The sequence below is a fragment of the Scophthalmus maximus genome, chromosome 16 (genome assembly GCF_022379125.1).
Source record: "Scophthalmus maximus strain ysfricsl-2021 chromosome 16, ASM2237912v1, whole genome shotgun sequence".
NCBI lineage: Eukaryota > Metazoa > Chordata > Actinopteri > Pleuronectiformes > Scophthalmidae > Scophthalmus > Scophthalmus maximus.
Window position 1 is genome coordinate 9,328,459 of NC_061530.1, and position 8,221 is coordinate 9,336,679.

General features: G+C 44.9%; 1 long non-coding RNA gene across 1 annotated transcript; it reads left to right on the forward strand.

The window, feature by feature from the left end:
* Positions 1-941: 941 nt before the first annotated feature.
* LOC118287951 lies at positions 942-7,340 on the forward strand. The gene is made up of 3 exons (XR_004785771.1): positions 942-1,110; positions 2,104-2,199; positions 7,274-7,340. It is a non-coding gene; the product is annotated as an uncharacterized LOC118287951 (long non-coding RNA).
* The last annotated feature ends 881 nt before the right edge of the window (positions 7,341-8,221 follow it).

The following is an 8,221-nucleotide window of genomic DNA, read 5'->3' on the forward strand; positions in this document are numbered from 1 at the left end:
ATACAGTCAGTGGTTCAAAGACGGGTCATGTTGTATTTTTAATAAGGGGTTTGAGTGGAATAATCTGGTTTTGCTACGCTGTGACAGTTTTCCCTCTGTGCCTTCTGCACCAAAGTTACAAAGGTGATCTATTACGTGGATGCCTGCGTTAATGTTGCTGAAGAGAGGGGTCGTGGATAATGTCCACGCCAGAAACCCTGCACCACAAACACCTATTCTAATAGAATTAATGGGCAGCGATTGACTAATGAGGCTGAAACTGCACCATTCCAGGCAATTTAACCCAACAGCCAGTCCTCGGTTTGCATGGTGATCACGTAAATTCCAAAAAAACACCCAATAGTTCTCGGTGTACATTCCCAAAAGACCAAGGTTGTAAGCGTCCTCACTAACCAAGTCAAACATCCAGCGGTCATATCTGCAGCCCCCTCATCCCGATTCCAGAATGAGGAAAGTATTGTTAAATGATCCGTTCTTTTTCTGTGGCGCCCGTTGGCTCAACCAGAGGTTCTGGTCAGTGGAGAGTGGCTAATCTGCCATTCTGGCTGTTTGCATGGCTGTAACGGCACCGACTGAGTGTTATTTGTATTCCCCACACAGCAGCGCTGCCCTCCGATCTCACTGTCCTGCCTGTCTGTCTCTCCTCCTGGCACAAGTATCTCCCACACTGTCTGCCTGACTGCTGAACCGCCTGGCCACCTGTCTGAACACCTGATCGTTCATCGATCGCGTCTGACCGCATCAATATCGAATTTCCTAAACGTTCGCCTGACTACATTGCACACCTGTCTCTCTCTTCCTGCCTGCCTGTCTCAGTAGTTGTCTGTCTTCTTGCAGTGGCTCCGTCAAGGGCCGGCCAGGGGGGGCCGCGGACCCCCCATGAAATCACTGGCAAAAACAGACTTAAATAAACAAAATCCAACTCTCCAAACCTTGCGATACGATTGGCTGATTGAGATCGAGGCCGGATCTGATCACGTGACTGAAAAAACGCCCTCGGTCAACTGATTAGAAAAGGGGATGAGAGAGTTTTACAATTGTGAATGAATGGGTCATAAAGATTGTCTTCTTGAAAATAAATGATAAGCTGAGCCTCATGTGTGAACACAGGTGAATACCTGTGAATCATCTCCGTCAAACTCTTTGTCCTGCAAACCAAAGTTATTAATTATGTCCAATTGATGTGACTGGATATTCAAGGGTGAAAAGCTTTGTGCCACTGTGATAATCCGAGCAAAGGGAAGCTGTCGACAGCCACAGAGCCGAAATGGATCTCTCACCGGAGGGGGGGAATTGCGTGTCGTGCATTAATATAAAAATATATATATTTTTTATCTGGTCAAAAAGTGCTTTGTAAAGGATTTATTGCAGCACAGAGGGAATAGCCGATGAATTTCTCACTGGGATAGAGTGCAGCAGAGCTTCGTCCTCTGCATGTTGTCTCCATAAATATTCAGACCCACAGTCCGGGTTTTGTCCAAACCGCTGGCGTTTTTCATGAGGCTGACACAGGTCACGCTGACTCAATGACCATTCAATGCACACCATTTAAAGATATTCTGAAGTGTCCATCTATTCCTGTACCTGTTCTCATCTTGTTGGCTCCACCTCTCTCACCTCGCCTCTACTGTCTCATCGTTGTTCCCCGTTCACTTCGTCCAACACCCCCTCAGCGTCTGCCTCTGTGTTCCCTTCCTGCGTCATACATGAAGTGTCTCTGTGGGATAGAAGATAGTTTTTTTTATGGATACAACAAACAGAATTACAACAGGTCATGTGATGAGCTCTGGCGGTGCCGTTAGGCCGATTCTGTCACCGTTTCCCCTTGAGTCTTTGTAACACCACATTTACACAGAATCATATTGTCGTTGTCAATATTCCTCCTCCTGTAACTCGAAAGCAGCGTTCATCTGATATTAAGTCAAGGACTCACGACGGGATGCAGGTTACGGCTGTGAAAAAATAACTCATGCTCTCAGCTCTCGGTTTGGTGCGACATTTACAGATTCTCAGAATCTGCGGCTCACCTTTCCATTGAAGTCTGCAGTGTGTTCTTACACTCCTCCTTCCTCTGTCACTTCTTTTTTTTTTTTTTTTTTTCAGCGCCTCTATCTTTCCCGTTCAATTAACCATCTGCGAGCAGCAGTGGCAGCGGCGTGACCGGCCAGTGTGATGGTGCGAGCCCGGGGACCAGGACAGGTGAGTGGGCCGGGAATCGGCCGCTTTGATTACTCCCTTAACCACTACAGAGCAGCCACTTTATCATAGGGTCACCACTGAACCTATTAACCTGTTAGCCTGCACAGTGCACCGCAAAGAAATTGGATGCTGGAGGAAGGATGTAATGTGCTCTTTTTTTCCGATGGAGATTGTGTAATGTGTGCCCTTCAGGTGGAGCAAAACAAGATCGAGAGGGGGTGTGTGTGTGTGTGTGTGTGTGTGTGTGTGTCTGTGTGCGTGTGTGTGTGTGTGTACAGGGGATCTCAGGATGCATGGATGCCTTTGTTGCAGTCGCCAAGCTTATTATCAGGAGCATGAGCCAAACAATTACTGTCACTTATTTAAAATGCACTTCAGTCTCTTTATCTCTCTCTGAGCTCTCCTCATTTCATTTTCTGCCCAGAGGCCCGGCCTTCACTTGTAGTGTGGTTCTGTTTGCTATCCAAACTCGTTATTGGATCACGGCCCCTTTTCACTGCAACATAATGGGAAACACATTGAGTCACATGTAAATATATCTAACAAGCATCAGCGTACAGGCCGAGAGTTTACCTCTGTGCGTGTGTTTGTTTCGGTGCGTTTGTGTGTGTGTGTGTGTGTGTGTGTGTGTGTGTGACAACAAGCTCGGTAAGAACAGTCAGCAATTAGTGAACTGCCACAGTCGTGCCCACTGATTGTGCCGCAAATTCTATTTTCCTCTTAACGACACACGCTTCCATCACAAATCATTTGAATGTTTTCAGACAACAATCCTCGATTGCTTCACAATATTGATATTACGGTAATTAAAACTGAACATATATATATATGGACATGTTATATGAGAATCTTACAGGACAGTACTCTATAGCTTACATGGATATAAGTTGAAATTTTTATACGCTGTACGACCGCATATGAAATGTTCCTTGAGGATTGCACGGCGTCAGAAAGAGCTCACATCCGGGAGCGAGACCTCCCGCAGTGAAAATCACCGCAATCATTTGAAAAGAAGAAGAAAAAAACCCACCACAATGAATCATGGCTCCGCTGTGAATCATTTCAGCTACTTTGCACTTGGGAGTCAATTAAACTGAGCTACAGTCCAATGGGATAAATGAGCCCACAGAAGAAAAAAGGATGTCAGTGGAGAGAAGAAAGAAAGGGATGGATGTGTTGGTTGTGTAGCAACACAGTCCGTCGTCAGATCAGTGGAGTGTCGGATTTCACCCAATACCAGATAATCTTTGAATGCTGGTGTCCTGGAAAACACAAATCCTGCCGCTGCACTGTTCTAACAAGGTGCCGGAGTGATGCGGGGAATGCTGCTGCTCGGGGAGTTTGGAAGTTGCTCGGCCACCGGAAGTTTTCAGAGCAGCAAAAAAAAAGAAGGTTTGTTTGGAGTTGTCAAGAGGGAGAAACTGGCTGTGGATGAAAAGACCAAGAAAACAGCACCAACTACAGAGACCCAAACTGAAACAGAATGTAAAGTGTGCGCTGTTAAAAGAGTTACACCCTTAACCTTACCCATGAAGATCAGGTCGCTTGTCAAGAAGCGTTCTGCGCCCACTACTAGTAGTACTATCCTGTGAGATAAACTCTAATGTCTAAACTCGAATGCATCTCAAGGGGGAGCTTTCAAATGTCTGAAACAATAGCCATCGGACGCTGTCAGCATGAGGTCACATTATTAATTGTTGTCCAGGTGTTTGATAGATGTGGTCCGTTCGCCGGGCAGAGGTGGACAAGTGAAGGCTGCCGTCAAGTGGCATTATGGGAAATGTAGGATAGAAAAGAAAGTGTGGACCTTGACCTCTACTATGGGCTGGAGGTCGGGATACTGCAGCCTTATAGCATGACATTTTGGGGAAAAGCCTAATTGACTTTCTTGACGAGAGTTAACGGACGTCCTGATTTTGCCAAGTGGCTGCCGTCCTGGGACCAACGTTTTGTACGGGTCAGGGCGCTGGGTCAGGGGGTCGGGGTCGCTCTCGGTGACGACATCGTTGATTGGCTGAGGGCAGTTGTTGTCTCTTGAACTGCGTGGAGTTGTGATACCTCACGACTGGAGTGCGCTCCTTATGAATAGATAATACACGGTTCAAAAAATGACCTTGAGCTCTAAGGTAACATGATGCTGAGGCTCAACACCTCTTCAACACAACCTATGTTCCTGATTATAACTGTATAACCTGCAGCCTCCTGCATGTACAGTAGCATAGAAGCGCATCAAGCTCAGTCAGTCTGCCTCTTCATCACACTCTCATACATATGCTATTTTGACAAGTGTGACTTATTAACTCGGAGGATCCTGATTTACACATTCGGAGAGCCCGTGAATCCTCTGTGTGCATGTCATGAATCCATGAGTGCTTCTAATTTTGGATCGGAGAAAGGAGAGCAGGGGGGAAGGTGACCCCAGCTGTGTTCTTAATCATCAGCTGGTCTGGATGAGGTTAAGAATGGAAATTGGTTCGGCTCTGTAGTGAATCTATTATCATATCTCCATATCCTCCCCTCCCTCTTTGTTGCTCATCTCTGTTAGACACTATGTTACATGTCTCTCACTCTCCCCCTCTATCCGTCTCCTCTTCATTCACTTTTTCCTTGCGCTCACTCTTTTCCCTCTGTGATGCAAAAAAAAAAAAACTGCCTCAGCATATTGATAATAATGAGATTTATTTAAATAGCCCTCCTTAAAGCGAAGGACATTCTCCGTGACATCTGCGCTTCTTATAGTGAATCATGTTGGTGTCTGCATTATTCCTCTCATCTCACCGGTCTGTATAATCCTTAAGACTCTTTGCTGACCACAGATCAGACGTTTCTGATTTATTTTTCATCCGCTCTGTCTTTGCCATTTATTGATCAGCCTTTTTGCAACAACGTGCACAGTACGAACACTTGTTGGTTCATAAGGAGCCTGTTGTTGAGGGGCTGCAGCACAGGAAAGAACCAGGACACGCTACAAGCATTCAAAAATCCAATGGCCTGACTGACACCTGAGTACGGCGCTACAAAACCTCCTTCTCCGTGTGCTATTTGTGCCTGATAATCACCAGTAATCCCTCCAGCGTACATACTGATGATAGATTAGGGGATCAACTCATCCCCGGAGTTCATCACACTTATCAGTTATTTCCACTCAATGTACCCAGTAAACACCAACTGAGAGCGGAAATCAATAAATCAATGCAATCAAGCAAATGCAACTAATTAGAGCAAGTGAGGGGAATCAGAAACTAAATAAAACACATTGATTAAAAACAAAACCAAACAAAGAAAAAGGCTTTTAACCCGTGGGCATATGTTAATTTGTTACTGATCATGATCTTGAGCGTGGCAAATCATTAAAGTGATGGTACGAGTTAACCAAACAAAACATATCAATTAAAAACGGTTTTCAGCGCGTTCGACATTCGACAGTGCGGTGTGCACTTCGTTATGCTGACAAGCAGGGAAAGAAATGATAAAGCAGCTTCAACTCAAACTTTAGTGTCGATTAATTGGTGAGAACGGTGAAAGCAACAACATCATCCCAAAGCACGAATTGACAAGTTCACGTGTCTTGTCTTGAGTTTACTCTGAGCTGTGACAGCGACAAGCGGCAGCTTCGCTCATCTGAGATGCTGAAACCGGAGAACATTTTTGCAAAGTGTTTTTGCCTGAAAGGACCAACCAATTATTAAAACATCACTCCATCCATTATCTATCGCGCTTGAACCTTTGCGAGGCGCCGGAGCCGATCCCAGCTGACATTGGCTGAGAGCCACCACCAAGACGGGCCACCAGCTCATCACAGGTCCAACTTACACAACCATCCACGCTCACATCCGCACCAATGTGCTATTTGAATGAAGCTACAGCAAGATGCATGTTGGAGTGTGGGAGGAGACTGGAGCACCTGGAGAAAACCCACTAAGGCACATCAGGTTCCAGTTTAAGTTCTCATGTCTTCCGTGATTCATTGATGCAATATCCAACAGCCCAAATACACAGACAAACAATAAGCCCAGGACAGATATTAAAGATCCTTGATGTTTTTTGTGAAACTTGGGCTGCAGATGTCGACTGAGGGAGAGGTTTAATCCTTCAAACGTTACATCCCAACAACATGTCGGTGTTTGTGCACAGACAGTTGCGTGAGTCGGGGAAAGGAACAGCGCTGTGAAATTCAAACCTCGAAACTCAAACGGCCAAGAGGGTTGTTTTCCGCCAAACGCCAGAGGACTTATTTATCCACTTGGCACTCTTGGATGTGGTTTTCACCTGAGAAGGCCCTTTTGAGAGCTCTGTTACAGAGTCTACAGTCATCCCGCGTCAGCATCGCGGGGCTTTTTTACCGACGTTTGCCGGTGAAGAGGCGGCTCAGGAAGTGGATGGCGCGCAGAGAAATGCTCGCGGTGTCAAGTGGAGGCCAAGCACAACATTAACCTTCCACTGCCTTAAGAGGCAGAGCTCTGCAATGTGAAGGAGGTCACAGTACGTGACCAACTGTAAGCCTAAGTGCATTTGGCACACACACCGATGGGAGCCGCGGATGTGGTTCATCTTTGGTTCATCTTTGGTTAATTTCGGGTCCTCGGGAGACGGTGGACAGTCAGTTCATCTCGGGCTCCATCTCCGAACGGAAACCTCCAAAACCTTCAAAAGCTGTTTATTCAACACAATTCCTATAAATGTTCAAGCTACACATCCAGGCTGCAGCAGTGGGTTCGCGGTTTAATAAATAGATTACCTGATATTAATTGCCATGGATTCAATGGGTGGTTGGAGGGAGCCTCGTCCTCACCCAGCATCTGATTAAAGGGCAGTACTGACTGAAAAGTAATATACATGTATAGGATGAAGTGACCTCAGAAAGTAAACAAAATGATTGTAAAGAGAATATTTGAGTGAACTGTAATTGCATGGAGAATAAATAACATTTGTATTCTCACCAATATCCCTGTCAGTTCATACATCACTGAGACATCTCCGTAATTGCGAAACAAATGCAGAAAGAACAGACAAAGCACAGTGACCTTTGCGAATTCGATCATGTTGACGCAACATGTTTTTCTCTGTTTTCTAGGATGTTACCATATGTTCCCACTGTGAGCAACGTGAGCAACAAGTCACCAGAGGGCCATTCGTTTCCAGAGCTCAGTGAAAGGGGGGGGGGGGGGGGGACTCAGCCAGCATGATGACAGACAACAGACTTGTTGGCCAAAAATAGTTGGCTGCGATGAGCGGAGCAACTCAATAAAGTGAAATAATAAAAACAGACTTGATGGAAATTCGACTGAACTGAACCTAATGTTTGAATGGTGTTGATAAAGTGTTGGTTAAAAGACACCTGATTTGGAACAGGCAGATACAGTATTCAATTTTATTTAATTTTTTTTAAAATATAGGCATCCACTTTATCTTTCTATCTTTAAATGTTTGCACTGGTGTGAATATTTATCATCAAACCTTTTGCTGTGTCAAGTTCATGTAATCTGATTTCTGTTCTAAGAAAAATGAATTTTAAAAAAAGATACCTTCCACAATCACTAATCTCATTAGCGATGTCTCCAGCCCCGCACCAAAACAGCAGACAGACGGGAATGGCGAGTGAAAATTGTTAAAACATTTTACTCATTTAACTTTTCTCAGGAGTTGGTGACGACCAAAATATCACGTTTTTAGTTTTTTTATAACTGATAAGATTGCTGTGCCTCAATTTGCCTACTTCAATAATCCGCACTTGCTGTTTGAGCGCACATGTGGCACCACGCTGTCAATCATTCCAAGATGCAGTGCAGTGTAAAAAAAACAACAACTGATGTTTCACTCAACACGGTCGAAAGGTTGAGTGTAACGTGATGGATACATTTCACCATCAACGCTCGCTATCTGGGTTACGTGGCGGTGACACAGTCATGTGAACGAAGGGCCAAAGAAAAAACAACAATGTAAAATTTTCCATTTTTAAGTCATGGGAGCAAAGCACATCTAATGTTCAGATGTTGTTCTATGCATTCCAAGAGATGGAATG